This window comes from Pristiophorus japonicus, chromosome 1 (assembly GCF_044704955.1).
Source record: "Pristiophorus japonicus isolate sPriJap1 chromosome 1, sPriJap1.hap1, whole genome shotgun sequence".
In the NCBI taxonomy this organism is placed as follows: domain Eukaryota; kingdom Metazoa; phylum Chordata; class Chondrichthyes; family Pristiophoridae; genus Pristiophorus; species Pristiophorus japonicus.
The window spans coordinates 338,161,799-338,182,735 of record NC_091977.1 but is presented as its reverse complement, the minus strand read 5'-3'; the positions used below and the strand labels follow the sequence as shown (position 1 = coordinate 338,182,735).

At 42.3% G+C, this 20,937-nt stretch overlaps 1 long non-coding RNA gene across 2 annotated transcripts; it reads right to left on the bottom strand.

Annotated features, from left to right (window-relative positions):
- Window positions 1–6,868: 6,868 nt before the first annotated feature.
- Window positions 6,869–12,153, bottom strand: LOC139258279 (uncharacterized). Of its 2 annotated transcripts, none has more exons than XR_011592368.1 (3): window positions 12,037–12,153; window positions 7,437–7,552; window positions 6,869–7,063 (listed from the first exon to the last, which is right to left on the bottom strand). It is a non-coding gene; the product is annotated as an uncharacterized lncRNA (long non-coding RNA). The 2 variants fall into 2 exon arrangements; XR_011592367.1 differs by lacking the exon at window positions 12,037–12,153 and adding an exon at window positions 7,639–7,675.
- Between the last annotated feature and the right edge of the window lie 8,784 nt (window positions 12,154–20,937).

Here is a 20,937-nt window from a genome sequence, read left to right as displayed (position 1 = left end):
GGCCTGGCGCTCCAGCTCTATTTATAGCCCCAACCTGCGGTGGTGTTCTCACACAGGTCAGGGTGGCCCACAATGTATAGGGTAATGGTGAGGCCATGCCTAGAGTACTGCGTACAGTTTTGGTCTCCTTATTTAAGAAGGAATATACGTGCATTGCTGGCAGTTTAGAGAAGGTTTACTCTGTTGATTCCTGAGATGAAGGGGTTGACTTATGAAGAAAGGTTGAGCAGATTGGGCCTGTACTCATTGGAGTTCAGAAGAATGAGAGGTGGTCTTATTGAGACATATAAGATAATGAGGGGGCTCTACAAGTTGGATGCAGAGAGGATGTTTCCACTCATGGGGGAATCTAGAATAAGGGGTCACCCATTTTAAACTGAGATGAGGAGGAATTCCGGCACCCTTATAGGCAGTGCATTACAGATCCTGTCCACTTGCTGCCTAAAAAGGTTTGTCCTCATGTTGCCTTTGGTTCTTTTGCCAATCACCTTGAACCTTTGTCCTCTGGTTCTTGACCTTTTGCCAATGGGAACAGTTTATTTCTCTTTACTCTGTCTAGACCCCTCATGATTTTGAATAGCTCTATCAAATCTCCTCTCAACCTTCTCTGCTCTAAGGAGCTTCTCCAGTCTATCCACGTAACTTAAGTCCATCATCTCTGGAATCATTCTCATAAATCTTTTCTGCACCCTCTCTAACATCTTCACATCCTGCCCAGAATGGGACACAATACTCCAGTTGAGGCCAAACCAATGCTTTATAAGGTTCATCATAACTTCCTTGCTTTTGTACTCTATGCCTCTAGTTATGAAACCCAGTATCCCATATGAATTTTTAATTGCTTTCTCAACCTGCCCTGCCATCTTCAATAATTTGTGAAAATATACCCCCAGGTCTTTCTGTTCATAAGAACATAAGAAATAGGAGCAGGAGTAGGCCATTTGGCCCCTCGAGCCTGCTCAACCATTCAATACGTTCATGGCTGATCTGAACCTGGGCTCAACTCCATTTCCCCGCCCGCTCCCCATAACCCTTGACTCCTTTGTCATTCAACATTCAATTCTGTCTATCTCCACCTTAAATATATTCAAAGACCCAGCCTCTACAGCTCTCTGGGGTAGAGAACGCCAAAGATTCACGACCCTCTGAGAGAAGAAATTCCTCCTCATTTCTGTTTTAAATGGACGACCCCTTATTCTGGAACTATGCCCCCTAGTTCTAGATTCCCCCATGAGGGGAAACGTCCTCTCTGCATCTACCCTGTCAAGCCCCCTCAGAATTTTATATGTTTCAATAAGATCACCTCTCATTCTTCTAAACTCCAATGAGTATAGGCCCAACCTGCTCAACCTTTCTTCATATGACAACCTCTTCATCTCAGGAATCAACCTCGTGAACCTTCTCTGAACTGCCTCCAATGCAAATATATCCTTCCTTAAATAAGGAGACCAAAACTGTATGCAGTACTCCAGGTGTGACCTTACCAACGCCTTGTACAGTTGGAGCAGGACTTCCCTACTTTTATACTCTATCCCCCTTGCAATAAAGGCCAACATTCCATTTGCCTTCCTGATTACTTGCTGTACCTGCATACTAACGTTTTGTGTTTCATGTACAAGAACCTCCAGATCCCTCTGTACTACAGCATTTTGTAATCGCTCTCCATTTAAATAATAATTTGCTTTTTTATTTTTCCTGTCAAAGTAGATAACTTCACATTTTCCCACATTATACTCCATCTGCCTAATTTTTGCCCACTCACTTAGCCTGTCTATATCTCTTTGTAGATCCTTTGCGTCCTCTTCCAAATTTGCTTCCCCACTTATCTTTGTATCATCAGCAAATTTGGCTACCTTGCTCTTGGTCTCTTCATCCAAGTCATTAATATAGATTGTAAATAGTTGAGGCCCCATGCACCCCCTTTAGGATTGTACACTTTTGTTTATATTGCCTCTCCTCGTTCTTCCTACCAAAATGTATCATTTCGCACTTTTCTGCATTAAATTTCATTTGCCACGTGTCCGCCTATTTCACCAGACTGTCAACGTCTTCTTGAATCCTATCACTATCCTCCTCACTGTTCACTATACTTCCAAATTTTGTGTCATCTGCAAATTTTGAAATTGTGCACTGTACTCCCAAGTCCAAGTCATTAATATATATCAAGAAAAGCAGTGGTCCTATTCCCGACCTCTGGTGCTCTCTGGCATGGCTATTATATCCACATGTCAAATCAATTGATGTTCAGCTGAATTCTACTATGGGAATTATTACCAATATGCTTTTAGCGACACCGAAACCTTGGCTGTCCGTGTTTGCAAACATCGTAACACCACACCTATGCTGCAGCTGTGCAGTCTCCAAAGAATACAATCGTTACCCTAGCTAAGACATGAAGATCCAGGTCGACTTGAATAACCAACCGCCAACCCGTCTCAAATCTAGAAGGCCATTTTGGACCATCGCCCAAGCCCTTAAGTGATCTCCCTCAGCCTTGATGACCGATGGCAATTGTGACTGATGGAGAACTGTGACATATGAAATGAATTCCTTATAGAGGATCCCACAGTACAACCTGAAGGATCAAACCTTCCTTGCAAACAGTGGACAACCAACTGCCTCAGAACTAGTCATGGTAGATGCTGCCACCTTCTCCATAGGTGGAAGATTAAAGCATCCCCATCGTGTGACTATTGAGCTCCTAATCAGACCCTGGAATACATCATTGTGCACTGCCCTCAGAGGAAATTTGCAGACAGCCTACAAGATATCCACCAAAGAGCTTTGTCATGGATATCCAACTTAGATATTGTCATTTGATTTGCTTTGCTACAACCGTACGAAAGAAGAGGACTAGAAGAAGAAGAAGAAATACCGTCACTCGATTTGACATTCCCAGCCACCAGCTCCTCGAGGTCGTCCAGTACGGCCATCTGCAGTGTACCCCACTAAAAGTCAGCAGCCTTCCCCAAGCAATGCTGCAACCACTGGGGTAGCACTGTGTGACATCACTAGGATAGGCAAAGGCACACACAAGACAGTCACTGAGGGAAAGCACAAGGGTGATTAGTTGATTTCTTGATGTCATATTGGATACATATATGGATACAGTTAGATTGGAAAGTTTGCTTTGTGGTGGCTTTTATTTCAGCATTGTGGCCAAGAGGATGCTGCGATGGTCAGTAACAGAGGGAAGGTAAGGTGTGGGACAAATATTGAAAGGGGAATTAGGGTGGTGGACACTGGGACCGCAGGTGGATGATTCCATCCAGAAAGTGGCTGTCTGTGTTGAACCCTTCATTTTGCTTCCGGGGGCAGAATATCAATTTAAATATTATAATGACATCGGAAGACTCTTTGTTCCGCTCCATTTTGTTTTTAACTGCATGTGGACGGTTTGAACACAATTCGTGAAACCCGGAAGCTCCAGTAAGGCGGGGACTGCTGGATCCAGTAGGTAAGTGCCTTTATACCTACCTCCTAGATCCAGGGTCCCTGCCTAACCCACCCCCATGATCAGAGATACTCTCACGAGGCCTCTGATCACCTCACTAGGCCATCTCCCCCTTTCACTGCCGCTCCCAACGATAATGCTGAGGTTGGCCATGATCCACCCTCCGGTGGATGGCCACGATCTTCTATCCCGGCCCCCATCTCTTTAAGAGCCCCCCCGATCATCTTAACAGTATGGTCCGATCCCCAATCACTGGCCAACCCCCCTCCCGATTCTTTCCCTAGCATTGATCCCCGGTCCTCTCTCCCCCCAGATCCCCGGCCCTGATCCCTCGTTCTCTCTTCCCCCCAGCCCTCTGAATCATTACCCAGCCCCGATCCCCGCTCTCTTCTCTCCTCCCAATCCTCCCATTCCTGCCCCCAATCCCTTCTCCTCTCACCCTGCCCCCCAGCCCGATCCATTCCTGGCCTCGATCCCCGATTCTCTCTTTCCCCCCCACCCCAACCCTGATCCATTGCCCGGCCCCAATTCCTGCTCCTTTCTCCCCCCCTCCCCCCCAATCCTTTTAATGGCCTGGCCCTCATGCGAAAGCCCCCTCCCATTCTTCTCCGTGCAGCCACATGCCTACCTGCCCGTAGCCAGGTAGCCTCTCAACCTAGCTTGCTGTGGGCGGAAAACCGAGGCCTCACATGCAAGTCAGGCCCTGCTGTTAAAGTTGGCAAGGCCTTCAGCAAACCTGACCTCCCGGATTTCCCGACTGCATCAGAGCCACCGCCGCCCCCCCCCCCCTCCCCCACAACCGCCTTCCTCCAGAAAATTCTGGCCACAGTGTTTAAAACCATATTGTGTAGTTACATATGCATCCAACAGAGGGAGCAGAGTCTTGAAGGTTGTGCTGTTTTCATTGGGTTGGCAATTGGTTGCTGAAAAAAAACACACAGGCACATTGATCTGATAAAAGCAGGAATTTCTCGTCCGTTTCATTCAAAACCAGCTCCATGCACACAGCGTTGACTGGACTGGGAGATGAAGTAGCCTACAAGGTCAGAGTTTTCTAACTCAGGAGGTTGGAGAATCCAAAAAAACACAAAAATAACCATTCCAAATATCAGAAAGGACCTCAATAATGTTAAGCAATTGATATGTTTAAAATTGAGCCGCAGTAAAGGGATATGAAGAATAGACAAGGGTGGACATGTATCACTGAAGATAACTATTGGCTCCAGAAAGGTACATAATGTTGTCGGTGGGAAGAACTGATGAGACCTTTTAAATTTTATCATGCCATTTAGTAGATAATACCAATCACAGCTAACGTGATGTAGCTGCCAATGACACACTGTATTTCAGAGTGTTTGGTCATTCAGCATTAGCTCCATGAAGCAGGCTTTAAAGAGGCACCATTGCATGAAAAAGTTGTCTGTTCACAAAAGTTGGAATATGTCTCCCGTATGCAACATTCTGATGTAAAAATTATGCACGGCCTTTCTGATTCTTCTTCTTTTCCAGATGTGTTGGTTCAAACACTTCTTTTCATGAAGATGTGCACTTAAAAAAAAACCATGAAAGGACACATCCATGAAAGAGCCAGGAGTCATGCATTCAACCCTCTCTCATTCCACACTTTAAGACAGCCCGATACAGTGAATACTCTCAAGGTTCAGAGCTCTGACAATTCTTGGATAGCATGCAATCTGTTTTACAGTGACTCACACTAATCCAGTTGACTGGGTACAGTTTGTTGAGCAGGTTGTCTCTGTTGTCAATCTGGTAACTACACTGGTCTGAAGCCAGGCACCTTCCTTCATGCAGCTCAAGGATGATGCCAGTCAGGCCTTCTCCTTGGAGTCTTCTGACAGCCTGGCAGGATTCTTGGGGCAGACTTGAGAGCTATTGTGGTTGATGTGTTGCTTCTCGCAGAGGCTGTCCCTATGGATCATTTGTGTCATGATTTTTCCTTTCAGCAAGTTTGAGAGCCTGAGAATAATTATAATTACCAGTGAAGCAAACGTGTGTTTATTTTATTTGTACTAGGTAAAATCATCAATATAATGTGTTGCTTTTTTATTAAAGTCTTTCTAAATAATATGTTTCAATGCTTCTCCATCCAGTGCCTTTTTAGATGGTGCTGGAAATCTAATTATGAATGTGAATTAAAATTAAAAATGAGGATTCTAAGCTGTGGGACAGCCATATGTGCTCCATTTTATGTTTCTGAGGTATTTTGACATACCTTAAATGCCTCTGAGTTCTCATTCCTTTACTGTAAGTATGTAGACGATGTCTTGCTTTGTTTCAGGTAATTCATTAAAATAAATTAAAGCAAAAATGGGCAGATTGCCATTTCTCCTGTTATAATGCTAGAGGTAATTTTATGAGGCTGTGCTTCTGGCATGGAGCCTTGCCAGATGGGAGCAGGGGCCAGAGAATTGGTTTGGCTGTGTTAGAGTCCTATCTCTGATCCCTACTTCCACCTAGCAAGAGCAAAGCCTTGCAAAATTGTCCCTCCAGTGCAAATGTTGTAGATCGTTTTTAAATGTCACGCATTACCTTTAAATCCAAATATTATTCACCGATTACATTGTAGAGCATGTGAGATTTGTGCCTGACAGTGCTGCTGAACCATACTTCAAATGTAATTCACATTAGACATCCTCAGCACCAAAAAAAATGCAGAAAATGGTAGCTTGCCTTATTTTAGTCAGGTTCATCCCTAGTCCAATATTTAATTGGCACTTTTGTTATAGTGCAGAGATCCATTATGGCTGTGTTTAATTCAGTTTGGAAAATATGAATCTGTGGTGATTAGTCCAGAAGTACAATGGTCAGGCAGCAGATAAGGAGTTATGGACATTTTCTAGTCAAATGACAGGCAGTTTAACACTGAGCAAAGCGCACATGCAATATTCTAGTCACTAATTACAAAATAATCTGTGAATGGTAATTTTTATATTACTTTTAGTAAACTAGCATTTCATTAACAACAATTAATTCTACTGATATTACACTTGCATTTGTGGCATCAACATTCGAACTGAATGTGTTAAAGAAACTCATCATGCTTTTGATGTAATTGGAGTACCAAAGTAGATGAGGTTAGTTTTAAGTGTTCTACAAATTCCTTGAATTGCACTGTAACTTTGACAATTACTATCCACATAATTATTTCTTTGTACTAACCAGAAGCCTCAAATCCCTGCTGAATTTTCATCAGAGGGAATCTGAATACCTAAAATTAACCAATTGTGGAGAAGTGCTATCAAAATGCTTACCAGAAATTACTGGACCAGTAATAGAAGATTTAGACCGTCAACAAAATGCAGCACAATTTTATTTTACCCAATTACCTGATACTGTAACAAGCATATAAAGGTAGGCACAGTCACAATCTGGTACTCTTGCTGTGTGCTTTGATGAATGCCAAGAATCGAATTCTGCATATCTGAAACATGCCGTCTGTACATCTCCCCAGAAGCTCAGCCTGCTCCTCCTCTAAACACTCTGCATGTTCTCTCTTACTGGGAGCTGGAGCAAGCTTCTTCCTCATCTTCCCCTCGAAATCACTGGAGAGATATGAGTTTGTTTCTGCTTGCTCACACCTCTCTCTATCTGGCAGGAGAAACATGTGAACAAATAGAAGCAAGATCAGGAACCAAAGAAGCAGATATTAGGTCGATAACGATACTGCAACAATATGCTCTAGTATATTTGGTCACTGAATATATCTTTAATTTTCTTTCCCCTAGACACTGACAACAATATAGGGCCTTAAAATTACCTAGTGTGAAAATGAATGTGCAAGCATTGAATGCACCCATGTGAAACTGCTTTGTCTGCTAATTTAACAGGCCAGTTACCTATTTAAAATAAAACTGCCTATTAAAATAGTAGAGAAAGCAACATGTTAAGCAGTTGTATGCCAATATTCACAGACCGTAGTTTCTAGGCCATATTTAGACTACCTGATTAATTAGTCATTTACCTCATTGCTTCTTGTGGGATCTTGCTGTGCAGAAAATAATTGCCGCATTTGTCCACAAAACAACAGTGACTCCACTGGTGATACATGTGAAGCACTTTGGGGTGTATTGAAGAGACCTGTTAAAGAGATCAATGAATTCAAGTCTCTTGTATTCTATTCAATTCAAATTCATCAGCTTGATGATATCCTAAATTTTTCTCACCCATTTACAAGAAAAGTAATACAAAAGCGAAATACTGCGGATGGTGGAAATCTGAAATAAAAGCAGAAAATGCTGGAAAAACTCAATAGGTCAGGCAACATCTGTGGAGAGAGAAAAAGAGTGAATGTTTCAGGTCGATAGTCCGGTTCATATTGCATCTGCTGTACCAGTACTGCAAGATTAAACCAATACTACTTGAACTACAAACATCAGGGAACCAATGTGAGAGGCTTGTGAGGCCAGGCAAATGTTGAGACATTTTACATGAGAATGTATGTAGTTTTTTAAAAAGATAATGTAAATGTTGAAGATGGCAGCATCCCCCATCCACCTAGATCAAGGGCAATTACATTTTCCGGAGATGAGCTAACCTGCCCTGTAGCAACGGGAAAGTTTGGATAAGCTGTCCCTTTCATAAACAGCCCCAGTTCATGTTCCAGTGAAATCAATGGAGCATAAAATCGATTGAGGTGTAAAACGAGCATGTGGCCTGAACCCACTCTATTCCTGCTGGGCGGGTTAGGTTAAAATTAGGGCTAAGGTTTTTGAGCAGACAGGAGCAGAGTGCGCTGTTAATGTGTCTATGAAGAAATGAAATGGGTGCATTCATCCTTAGCTCCCTCAGCATCTGAGCTATTGGGAAAAGTGTTCAGTAAAATGCACTTTTAAAAGAAAGTAGACATTTAAAATTAAAATCCTTTGTGGGTATAGCATCTTTTCCCCTCTTTTGCTACTCAGAGGCCTTTATATTCATTAAAAAGACAATAAATTATTGAAGTTACTTAGTGAATGAAGCATGGTTAGGGGAACAAGCTCAAGAGTATGAAGGCAGCAATTTATAGCCCTTGAATTTCCTGTGGATAAGTAGAATGGTGCTCACTGTGAGACTACACATTTCAAACTGATGACACACTTTGTTAAAACATGGAGGAAGGTTATTAAAGTGAGGAAAAAGCACAAAGAGAAGCTAACATTCAGTTATTTCATGAGAGAGTGGAGACAAGGAGTGGTGCATTGTGCAAGCTGCATTGAAAAGAGCATCTGGCTCCCAAGGAGTGTTTTCACTGAAGTTCAGAATTTTACTACAGTTGACTTAAGATAAATGCATGCCTGAGCCAAGGGTGGAATTCCAATGTACAAAATCACTTCCCTTTCACACCCATCCTCTAGGTAGATAACCATCTGCCCTGCCCGTATCGAGATTTATATGTGACTGAGCTGTCTTAATTATTTAGCTGCATTAAATATAAAGATCACAGCTTGAATTTTGTTCTGTTATGTTGGCAAATTTATGAATGCTCCTGTAGCTTTTTTTAAATCTATCTTTTCTATTTATATAGCTAAATACAAAAGGATGAAATAAAAATTAATATTCGTTGCAATAACAGAAAAACCCTGTCATGAATAAACTTCTGCTAGATTTGAATTTGTTCCTCCCCTCACAAATACTGGAATAATCAGTCCTCTATAGCCAAGTGATATTGAAGAATAAACAACTATTTGCCTATATCTATCTGTCTGTCTCTCTATCTATCTATCTATCTATCTATCTATCTATCTATCTATCTATCTATCTATCTATCTATCTATCTATCTATCTATCTATCTATCTATCTATCTATCTATCTATCTATCTATCTATCTATCTACCTACCTACCTACCTACCTACCTATCTATCTATCTATCTACCTATCTATCAAACAACGTACATATTTATCTATCTTCAGTAAATACACAGGAGGATTGTATCACGGTGAATGGATTATGCCCCATAGATGTGGTATATTATTTCGACACAACATTTTGTTTATTATAATTTAATTTAGTAAAATATTCATATAGAATAATTTATTTTGTTCATTCTATGCATTCTATAGCATTATCTGTCCTTTTATAGCAAGTTATAGCTTTTGAATGCATTTTGGATAAGTAAAATGGTACTCGCTGTGGGCCTAACTGTTAACTGGGCCGAGGTACAATTATTATCAATTGGTTATTTTTTTTCCCAAATGTCCATCAATTTCTCAGTGTATAACGGGCATCCAGCGGCCCTTCATTGACTGCTGGTGTCTGACAATGAGGATCTGGTGATCTCAGCACATCATGAGAGACTGGCTGGAGTGCCAATAAATTACAAAAATTGTGAGACTTTGCTTTATCCGGTAAGGTCAGTCTCTCACAAGCAAACGCTTGGCATACATGAAGAGTGTGGGTACAGGAGTGTTGCACACTAGTCACAATATCAGCCCCATATTGTTCATAACCAGACATCACACTTTGTCACTTTAATTAAATAGCAATCAAACTCTGCAACCTGAAGTCACGTTTACTTAACAACAATTTGAATTTGTGTCCTTAAACGGACTGTGCTCCACCTTAGCAGCAGATAATATATGGTATAACATTCCTGTTTTTATCACCTGATTTGCCATGAGCAATGCCACAGATTATCTCCTCACAAAGTACGTGTATACATACGGTATACGGATATATTTGTATTCTGTGAAATGTGACATAGCCGACTGCAGCTACAGAGCACATACAGCACACAGTGAAATGGTCTTACTGAGAATGCTCTACAAGAATTAATGGCAATGGCATCTCTGTGACACAGTAGAATTTTACAAACTGGATTGTGGCACTGCTTTCCAACACTTGGCAGAATGTTGCGACTGCAAATAATTTATTTGAATTCACCATTTTTGAAATAATGAAAGTTACTCCTTTAACATATTTATAACACTGCAGAGTCTTGGTAGTTTTAATTTACATCAATTTACCGAATTAAGTATTAAATGAGCTAATGTATAATTATTGTAAATTGCTTGTTTCTTTTTTCATTTGCATTCCACAGAAATTCTAATCCAAATGTAATCCTTATCCAAGCTTAACATTTCTTGGCAAACCATATAGACATGTTTATGTGGATTCAAGTTATTTGGGGGATGGGGAACAAACAAGATCCCAGTTGTAAATAAGTAAATACAGCCAAAATGAATTCCCTTGCTGTGCCCTGGCTGTCACTGGTAAGATCTTGGCTGTTATAAAGTTTATATGGTAAATGAGATATACTGGGAAAGTGCTCACTGAGGGATTCATTGGCCTCGCACCTACTCTGTGCAGTAACACTGAAAGATGCCAAAAGAGAAAAGAGAGAATGTGGGAGAAAATGAATTGGAACAGGAAGTATATTCCAGTAAAGGGTTGGGTTTAGCGTGGGGGGGTGGGAGGGTGGGGGCGGCAGTAGCTGTGGGGAGAGAGGCAATATCTATTGAAGAAAGGGTGGCTAGATACCGACTGTGCTGCAATCTTACACTGACAGTCACTGTGAAGTTGACAGAAAATCATACATCATATTTCCTTGTCGACAGTGTCACTCATTTGTGACTGAATACCATCTGAGTCCTCAAGTCCTCGTTCAGTCACACAGCTGCTCAATGTAAAACCAAGATATTTTACTGATCCTTAATGCTGCTTTTCTTTTAAAAGTTATGATAATTTTGCAAGATTTGACATAAAATGCATTGAGAAATTGCATGCTGTGCTGCACAAGGTCATCACTTAATGGGGCTAGACTGGAAAATCCGAGCTTAGTCCTTGTATTTGAATCTGCAGTACGCTGCTTTATTCTCGAGCTTTCAGACAGAAACATTGCAGAAGGAAGTATTTGATGTACAAAACAGATCTCTATTTAAGTTTTGCATTGCTGGCTCACAGCTGAATTTTCCTTGTCGCAGGGCGGGATGTTGGCATTGCGTTGCTTGTCATTGCATACACAGATTCCCTTTGGCACTCTCAAAAGTTTATATGCTGCACACTGAAGCCAAAGCTTAGTTATTCTCATGCATCAAAGGCCTTTTTTATTGTTAAAACCAAGAACCCTTGAGAACCTGCAACAGTTACACAGATTCAAAGGCAACATTCATCGTTAGACTCACAGGAGAACAAAAGGACTGAAAGATATTTCTGGCTTGTAAAAGCTTAGGAAAATAAAAAGATTTTACTTGTTACCGTGTTTATGAAGTTGCAGTTACATGGGTGGACAAAAGTGATTTTAAACAGCGTAGGGCATGACTAATGGCACAAGCATGTTAAAATCATTGGGAAAATGTCCTTGGAAGACAAATGAATTTTCAGCAGAATAATTAACTTAATTAACAAATTCACATGCATATTCATCAGGCTATTGAAGTCTTTCCAGCTCAGCTTGATGAACATTGGTGTAATAACCATCTCATTTACATTTCACAATCTACTGCAATTTCTGACAAAAAAACCACAGAATTTTGCTCTACTTTTTAACACAAAAATAAAATAAAGATTAAAAGTGAAACTCAATACTTTAGATTTCTGTCACTCCGCCTATCATTCTCAAAGTAGGTTAGGGGCTAACTTACGTTTTCTTCTGATATGCACGCCTCTGCTTTCCATCTTTCATTCTCTAGGGTAATCCTTGGCACCAGTTCTGACTTTAAATCTCATGGGCTGCCAGACTGCATCATGTAAAAATTGCCATTTTCCTCTGTCTCTGCAGGGCAATCTTTAAAGGCAGTAAGGTGTGACGCTGCAGACTGGCAGCTTGGCAGCACAGCCTCCGGATACCAGCACTCAGGAAACTAAAGATGCAAGCTGCCTGGGATGGGAAGTCAATGGAGGAGATTTTAAAACAGGCTTATTGAAAATTTTATTTTTTCACAAAGCGTCAAATGCAGAAGTTCAGACCACATTACTCCACAAGGTTGTACTGATTTGAGACCCACATATATATACTAAGCTTTGCTTTCACTGAGTTCTCAGAGGCTGAGGCCCCATTTTGCAAGGCATTGGCTGATCTGTTAAAATACTTTCTTCTGTAATTTGTCTGCAAGTATTTAAATTGTGTGCAGCATTTCAGCAAATTACCACTTGCAGATAAGTTACTGAATCCAGCATTTGTAGTCTGTCTTCAGACCATTGAAACCTGTCTTTCCAATTCATGCCAAATGGGAACATACGGCAGCTGCAAGTATTAACCCCCAACCTCTGCAACATCTCTATAAATATGCTAGCAACCTTAAAGCCCCTGGCAGGCCTAATTCACAGCTACTTCACGTTATCTACTCCCTATTGTTTCCTCTCCACTATGAATTCTCCATCATAGACTTCGGATCACAGATTCTCAATTACGGTTACCCCATGATGGATTCTGTACCTCAGATGCCCCTTCACCGCTTCTCCATCACAGATTCTCATTTCTGCTTCACCATCACATATTCTCCATCACATATTCACCATCATATATTCTCCATCACATGTTTTCCATCACATGTTCTCCATCACTTATTGTCCATCATAGATTCACCATCATTGATTCAACCTTCACAAATTCAACATCACAGATTCCCCATCACAGATACTTACAAACATACGACAATGACGGACAGGTAATGTCCATCGAGCCTGTCCCACACAATTACGATACCTTATGTATCACAATATATACATCCACCCCACCCGAGACCATATGATCTCCTGAGAGAGCCAAAAAAACAGAAAGAAAAACAGGTGAATTTGGAGGAAAAAATATGGGACTTCTTCTCCAACCCATCTAAGCGATTGAAATTAATCCAGGAGATTATCTGGCCCTGAATTCCCTGCAGTTCCTACCTTCTGTAAGAGATGATCTCCGCCCCAGCCAGAAACAAGCTTGAAGGAATTCAGCGAGTTGTGTCCACCGCACGAAACGACAGCTTGTTCCAGAGGTCTACTATTCTCTGGGAAAAGAACTACCTCCTGACATCTAACCTAGATCTAACCTTAAACAATTTAAATTTGTGACCCCTGGTCCTGCTTAATCTATTTAATTGAAATAAATTGTCAGCTGGAACACAATCTATTCCTTTCATTATCTTATAAATATCAATCAGATCCCCTCTAAGTCTACACTTCTCAAAGGTATATTGTCCCAACTCTTGTAGCCTGACTTGATAACTAAGATGCTTTAGATTGCAAATTAGTCTAGTGGCCCTCCTCTGCATCCTTTCCAAAGCCCAATATCATTCACCATGTGTGGAGACCAAAATTAGACACAGTATTCCAAGTATGGCCTGACTATGGTCTTGAACCCAATCTCTCAACACATTAAGATCTGCCTGAAGCAGACGAGCATCATCTACAGTTCTAACACTTGCACAGATCTTGATATCGTCTGCAAATTTGCAGATTGTGTCCCCAACACTTACATCCAGATCATTGATAAAAATAGTAAAGAGAATAAAAATAGTAAAGATTCTCCATCACAGATTTTCCATCAGAGATACAACATCAAAGTTTCATTCACAATTCCTCCAGATATTGTAATTGAAAATCAGGAAAGAGTAGGCTTGCCAAATAGTTAGTATGTAACGTTCTTCATAGTAGACAATGAGGATAAATGCCAGAGATACGAGGAAAACTGAAACTAAATCAAGGGAAGGAACTTATTAGATTTAATGTAAGTAAATAAAAGGTAATGGAGAAAAAAATGAGACGAAAGGTAGATAAATCTTCAGGACCTGATAGTTTCCACACCATGGGCTAGACTTTCCATTTTTGTACAGATCGCCCAAAAATGGCCATTATTTCCAGCGTTGGTGGTAAATATGGGTTTTGAGATCAGCGAATTATTGCCCATTTTCAAAACCCCAACTTTCCATTTTATAAAATGGATGTTACCGTGAGCGATCTGAAATGGGCGTTAGCATTAAATTTTTTGACCTTCTGCCGAAAAGTGTTGTCGTCCATAGCAACAGCATGGCAACGGTCGTTTCAGGAGGTCAGGGGTCATCATTACATGCACAGAAGAGGAGAGCGAGAGAGAGAGAGGGAGTAGAGAGGAACTGAAAGCGTGTGTGGGTGTGTTGTGTGCCTGTTTGGCTGTTTTGGGAGGTAGGAGGGAGATTTACCAGCAGCAAAAAGACTGTTGTTCCCGCCGAGTTTTTGTCAAAAAAATATATTTAAAATGCAAGGGATGAAGGAAGCGACACAGCACATTGTGGAGACTGAGGACGCTGGCAAAAGCAATGAGGTGGGAGAGGAACAATTGGGAGGACGCAAGCGAGTAAGGAGATTTTCCGATGAGGCAAATGCCTCCCTCCTGCAGGAGGTGGAGTCTTGCTGGGGACAATTGACCCAGGGTGGGCGTAGGAAGCCCACCCCAAAGATCTATCAGTGGATATGGGCCGACATAGCCGAGGTGGTCTCATCGGCAATTAACAAGGTGCGTGAGGGCAACCAGTGCCGCAAGCGCTGGAACAACCTTGTCGGATCCACCAGAGTAAGTATTACATTTATTTACATTTACTTATATATTTATATAATGTGATTTGTAAGTGTAATGATTGATTAAAATCAGATGTGATGTCTTGCACTTATACTGGGAATGTTTTACTCAAAGCGTGCGTTTACAGTGTACGTCTTTAGGTAAAGAATGATAATTATCATAATAATCATGATTACATCTGTCGGTTATGTGTTGTATCAGTCTCTGTGACAGTACCTAACAATGATCTCATTCAATGATCTCATGCCATGTCGTGCTGTTGTTAGCTTTTACAGAAGAAGCTTTCGAAGAATAAGGCCGAGCAGAGGCGAATGGGTGGTGGGTCACCAGTCATCATTGAGCTCACCGACATCGAGGAGCAGGTGCTGGTACTAGTTGGGAGCCACTCCCGGTCAGCCACGCATGCAGCTGCAGAACCTGAGTAAAGTATACATCATTGCATGCTGTAAAGTCAATAGATGCCACACCCACTCATATCCGACCATGATAGGTGATTGTTAAAAGTGATTGATAAAACTAAATAATGATGGCCTCATGAGAATCATTGCAGTGCAGAATTTGGTGATGGTCATGAAATGTGATGTCTGTGATGATTTTGATAGCAGTGGTGCCTTTGTCATGCATATGCTGTTTGTAGCATTGGAATCACCCTGTGACCCTAGCACCCCCTTTTCCTCTAATAACTTAATTTATGTTTTGTAGCTCAGCCAGCAGCGCAGCCCCATGCAACACCACCGAGCCCAGATGCTGGAGGTGCGGGGCTGGAGTCGCCGGGCGATTGTGCATCTGGTGCTGAGGAGCCTGGATTCTCACCTGTGGAGCTGCTGGGTGCCTTCTCCACAAATGACAGTGCAGACTTCGAGGAGCCTGCATCATCAAGCTTCATAATGCAGTCGACACCCATGACATCTAGTGCTCCTGCAGCCATTCCCTCCTCCACCGTGGTGGTAACGGGCCCAAGCATCTTGCCACAGGGCATCCGAGGTGTCTCCAGGACGGCGCCAATCACGCGGAGGTTGGTTTGACGCAGCAGGTCTGCTCCACGAGCGGTAGATCTGAGCGGGGACATGGTACACTTGTCCAGGAGGAGTGTTAGCATAGGTCAGCAGATCCTATAGACAATAGGGGGCATATCCCACCAGCTGGCCAGCATGTCCGCTATCATGTACGAGTACATGCCGCGGATGGCGGAGGTCCTGGAGATGATAGCCAGGAACACTGGTGGCAGAGGACTCCCAGTGGTCCTGGAGCATGGCACTGGACCCCAAAGTGCCACACCCCCATTGCCAACGACACATGAGAGCCAGGAGGAAGATCTTGCTTCTGGCTCAGAGCATGTTCCCACCTCGGGACCGTCCTCTCCCGTATCCATCCAAGCAGCGGTTCTGCCGTTATCCCCCCCCCAAAGAAGCAGCGCCTGAGGAGCTCCTAGGCCAGGCGGATTGGAGTCAGGAGGGGAAGGGATAGAGGTGAGGAGGAGAAAGGAAAGTGAGGTGCATGGCCGCAGGTGTTGTCTTGGTCACAGTATTTTAATGTTATTGCTGCTATTTTGTTGGGAGGTTTGGAGGAAGGAGGGAGGGGGGCACCTTGTTTTTTTGCATTTGTGTTCTATGTTTATGAAGTGTTGTTGGAAATGTTAAACATTTATTGAATGATATAAATTTTATAAACTTGTTGTGGGGTGGGGGTGGGGTGGTGTTTTTTTTAGTTATAATTATGATTTTATACAAATGTTCTCATTAAATGTTTTTTATTTAACATAACCTTGTTGCACATTGTCTCAGATAGCTGCACCATTACACACTGGTGATTCCTTAACATGAAAGGGGATAATTCAATGTCACTTGAATCAACTTAAACTTTAACTGTCACCAAGGTACTGCACACCATTTATGTATGAGCTGCAGACACAGAAGTGTTGTAGCTTTGTAAATACGACCAACGTTATTTCAAGCAAAGTGCTCATTTATGAGCTGCTGACATAAGAGTCTTGCAGCTATGTAGCCACCATGAGCCCTTTCCTGTGGTCTGGAGGGGGGCAGGGGCATGGTTTCATCGTCAGCCTGATTATCTGGCCGGAGATCAGCGTCCAACTCCTCGTCCTCCTCTTCCTCTCTCTCCTGAGGTGGACCGGCAGTCCCTTCTAGCAATTCTTGTCCCCTCCTGATAGCCAGCATGCAGCACACCACCACGAATTGAGCTATTTGCTCAGGATGGTATTGTAACTTGCCTCCTGAGTGCTCCAGGCATCTAAAGCGCTGCTTAAGCACTCCAATCGTATTCTCGACGGCATTGCGTGTGGCTCTGTGGCTCTCATTGTATCGCTTCTCGGCTTCTGTCTGGGTGTTACACAGCGGGGTCATCAGCCAGGTAGCGAGGCCATATCCTTTGTCACCAAGCATCCAGCATTGACCTTGTGGCTGACTGGTAAACATATCAGATACAGCGCTCATGCAGGATGTGAGCATCATCGATGCTGCCCGGAAATTTTGCATTTACTGCCATAATAATTAGCTGGTGGTCGACAACAAGTTGGACATTCAGGGAGTGGAATCCCTTTTGGTTCTGAAAACCTCTGCATCCTGAAAAATGCCCACATGGCGATGTGCATACAGTCTATTGCTTCCTGCACCTTGGAGGAGTTTGCAATTCTGGAGAATCCTAGAGCCCTCTCAGTCTGTGCCTCCCAGGTCATGGGGGAGCTGATAAAGTCCATCCTGCATGTGTAAAGGGCTTCAGTGACCTGTCGAATGCAGCAATGTGTGGCATGCTGAGATATAGCGCAAATATCAGCAGCTGAGGCCTGAAAGGAACCCGAGGCGTAGAAGGCAAGTGCTGCAGTGACCTTGACCTCAATGGACAGTGCAGTCTTGATGGTGCTGGCAGGCTGCACATCTCCCCTGATGAGCTGGCATATCTCACTGATAAGCTCTTTCCGGAAGCGCAGTCTCCTAAGGCATGTGTTATCGGACAAGTTCGGATAAGACCGCTTCTCCATGTTAAGTGCGTAGGGTGTAAGGTCTCATCCTCATCAGCAGTCTGCGACCTCTTTGATTGAGCACATAATGCTGTTTAAACATAGAAACATAGAAACATTAAGAATAGGTGCAGGAGTAGGCCATTCGGCCCTTCGAGCCTGCACCGCCATTCAATGAGTTCATGGCTGAACATGCAACTTCAGTACCCCATTCCTGCTTTCTCGCCATACCCCTTGATCCCCCTAGTAGTAAGGACTACATCTAACTCCTTTTTGAATATATTTAGTGAATTGGCCTCAACAACTTTCTGTGGTAGAGAATTCCACAGGTTCACCACTCTCTGGGTGAAAAAGTTTCTCCTCAGCTCGGTCCTAAATGGCTTACCCCTTATCCTTAGACATATTGAATATATCTTCTGCCATCTCTAGTCTGCAGCATGTGCGTAGTCATCAAAACAGGCTGAGAAATTACAGGTCCCATTACAATCCCAATCAATATTATGCCTATTATAACAATAAACTTACCTACTAAAACACCTAAAATAATTTCAAATCGTCCACAGTATGAGAAAATGTTTGTTCAGATGTTCAAATCACCTTAAAAGACCTCTAGACTACATCCAAACTCCCCAGAAGTTGAAGCAGCCTTTTATATGAACAGACCTCTGATTTACAAAATGGCATCCATACCGCTGGGTTTAGTTCAGGTGAGAGCAACTTTTTCTCAGCGGGTTTTTTGGTGAGCGATACTTTCGGCGATATGTGGGCGAGGTGCCGAAAGTAACGCTCGACAATATTATGGCCGTTAGTTTCGCCCATGCTGATCTTTAATGCAAAAAAAAGTGGCCGACAGTATTATTATTTCTTGGCGTTAACTACATGCCGAAAGTAACGCTCGGCGATATGGGCATAATTTTCGCCCATTCTGATCTTTACTCTGAAAAAAAGTGGGCAGGCGGTATTATTAGTTCTTGGCGTTGCCGGAAGTAACGCTGGGCGATAAGTAAGCGATACATGGGCGTTAGTTTCCATTTTGTTGCTAAATGGGCGATATCTGGGCATTATACCGCATTTCAGTGTTATAATGGACTTTAAATGGGCGATATTGATGCAAAACAAGTGGAAAGTCTAGCCCCATGCTATTAAAAGAAATAGGTGAGGAAATTGCAGATACTTTTGTAATGATCTTCCAAAACTCTCTTAATTCAGGAATTGTCCCCTTGGATTGGAAAATTGACAATGTCACTCCGTTATTTAAGAAGGGTATGAGAGATTAACTAGGGAATTATAGGCCTATTAGTCTAACGTCTGTTGTTGGGAAGTTACTAGAATCTGTTTAGTGTCAGAGTGACTGAGCACTTGAACAGATATGAACTAATCAGAGAGAGCCAGGAAGGGTTTGTAAAGTCGTGTCTAATGAACCTTGTTAATTTTTTTGAGGAGGTAACTAAAATGGTAGATAAGGAAGTTTCTATTGATGTTATTTATATCAACATCCATAATACATTGGATGAAGTTCAACATAAGAATATGTTAAGCATGGAATTGGAGGAAACCGCTTGACAAGGGTAGAGAATTGGCTAGGAAGTAGGAGACAGAGAGTAGGGATAATGGGTATGCACTCAAATTGGCAGGATGTGATTAGTGGTGTCCCCAAGGGGTTTGTACTGGGACCTCAGCTTTTCCCTATATTTATAAATGATTTTGATGAAGGAATAGAGAGTCATATATCCAAGTTTGTGGATGCTACAAATTAGTGTAGATGGAAGCAGAAAGTTGCAAAGGGTCATTGATAGATGAGGTGAGTGAGCAAAACTGTGGCAGAAGGAGTTCAATGTGGGGAAGTGGAGGTCATTCAATTTGGACCGAAGAAAGATAGATCAGAGTATTTTCTAAATCGTGAGAAGCTAGGAACTGTGGAGAAGCAATAAGGTTTTAGGGGTCCAATACAGTAATCATTAAAAGCTAGCAAACAGGTAAAAAAATAATTTAAATGGCTACTGGAATGGGGCACTGGCACCAGTACTGGGACAGGAAGGAGCTATACTGATGGGATGGGCTGCAACTGAACTAGAATGGGACCCGTGTCCTAGCAGAAAGGGTAAATAGGGAGGTAGCAAAGGCTTTATACTAATAAGATGGGAAGGAGGGATCTACAAGAAATGAAACCAGTCTAAATATAAACGAATCAGGAAAGCAGAGCATAGGATAAACTAAACTGAGGGAGGACAATGATGGCCAGGGAATAAATAGAGTTATAAAACAGGAGTGTAAAAAGATGGTTAAAATTAAAGTGAGAGGAACTGCTATTAAAATGAGTTAAGCTGTCTGTACAGTAATGCACACAGTGTCCGTAATAAAACAGGGAAACTGGAGGCAATAATAAATTGCAAGGAACCAGATATAGCAGGGATTACTGAGACATGGCTGCAGAAAAATCAGGGCTGGGAATTAAATATTGCAGTGTATAACATATTTAGAAAAGATAGAGAAGGGAAAAGCAGAGGTGGAGTAGCTGTATTTATTCGAGATATTGGACTCAATTTTCCCCAGTGCCGTTTTTTGGCATATTATCGGTGTTACGCCCATTTTTCTTGGCCCCAACAACTCCAAAAAAAGTAACCAGTTTCCCTGTTCTATTTTTTGAAATTGATGCCGCATAGCCTGTCCTGTAACCTTGTGGGGGAGGGGGGCGGGGGGGGGGGGGTGTGGGAGGGTGTCTGCCGAAAAAACAATGCCGCCCCTTCTGCGCATGCACAAAAAAAAATGACGTTTTGACGTGATTCCTATGCATGCCCAGTACAGCTCCCGGTCTGCGTTCGGCCATTTTTAAAGAGCCAGTTGTGTGTGAGAACTTTAATTCTCATTGGAAAAATCGGAGCTGCAATACAAGATGCACTGCGGTGCAAGGACCAAGAATTTCTTACACGATGGAGTGGAGGCTCTAGTTACTGTAATTGAGGCCAGATGGCACGAGCTGGACACCAGCAGAGGTCACATAAAAGTTCCACCAAAAGAAAT